The sequence below is a fragment of the Echinops telfairi genome, unplaced genomic scaffold (assembly GCF_000313985.2).
Source record: "Echinops telfairi isolate 266 unplaced genomic scaffold, ASM31398v2 ScPeMD7_28;HRSCAF=97, whole genome shotgun sequence".
NCBI classification, from domain to species: Eukaryota; Metazoa; Chordata; class Mammalia; order Afrosoricida; family Tenrecidae; genus Echinops; species Echinops telfairi.
Window position 1 is genome coordinate 3,365,385 of NW_022103925.1, and position 1,095 is coordinate 3,366,479.

General features: G+C 59.4%; 1 protein-coding gene across 1 annotated transcript in view; it reads left to right on the top strand.

The window, feature by feature from the left end:
• Positions 1-1,095, top strand: part of NKX1-1 (NK1 homeobox 1) — a 31,511-nt gene that overhangs the window by 29,824 nt on the left and 592 nt on the right. The gene's annotated exons all lie outside the window — the stretch shown is intronic.

Below are 1,095 nucleotides of genomic sequence, written 5' to 3' on the forward strand. Positions count from 1 at the left end.
GGTGCCCTGCACTCCCACGCCTGGGGCAGCCCCTGTCCAGGCTAGAGGGTCCTGCAGAACCCCTGCCCTGCCTCCCTGCACCCTGCTGGGGGAGGATGGACTTTGCATTGATCTCCAACCCCCTTCATAGTGTCAGCTAGTCCCGAGAGTCTCAGAGGCTGGACTTGGCGACCTTCCTGCCCCTGCTGCTCTAGCTCTGAGAACCACCTGTGAGGGCCTCACCCTCCCCCCCTCCCAGTCCTGCCAGCAGGGACACTCACTCTTCCAGTGACTTGGGAGTATGGTGGGAAGGGCCCAAGGGCTTCCCGACTCAGCCTCCAGGGGGATTGGGTGGGGAGCTCCCATCTCCTCATACCACTCACCTCCCCACCTGCTGGGGCGCAGTCGGACTGGTGCTGGGAGCCACCCAGTGCTCCCGGAGGTACAGCCTGCCTTGCGAGCCTGGGTTGCCCATAGCAGTCAAGCTCCAGGGCCCCAAGGCCTAACTCGGGGACAAGGAGCCAGGGGGGGCAATCTTGGCGCACAGAAGCCCCTTGCATCATTGGTGGCCAGTCCCCCAGCCTAAGCCTCTGGTCACTACCGGCTCTTAAATGCGCGGTAATTGGCTGACTGCAGCCCCTGCTGTAATTGGAGGGTAATATACGCCGAAATAAATTAAATGGCCGTTAACTAGTTTGTACATTACACAAAATGAGTTTAATTAAGTTTGTATCTGGGCCGGGATCGATGGTAGCTTTCATTCCCCACTCAAGTTGGGGGCCCCTGGGCCGACGCACCCAGCGTTGCCCTGTGTGGTGAGGCCACCCGACTGGGCCTTCTGGGCAGGGTAAAGGGGCATTTGGGGCAGTTGGCAGCCTCGCAGGATGGAAGGGAGCGGCAAGGAGAGGGGCATGTCTCAGGACAGAATCCTTTCGATGGAGAGAAATAGGAGGAGGTAGGAAGCGCAAACCTGGGTGAGAAGTGGAGGGATGGATGGGATGACAACGAAAGCGCTAGAAAGAAACCAGAGGAGAAATTACGTCAACGAAAAGGAGGAAGACCAAAGGGGGGAAGCGCAATAGTGAGGTGTGGGGGCAGAACCGGGCTGCCAGCGAG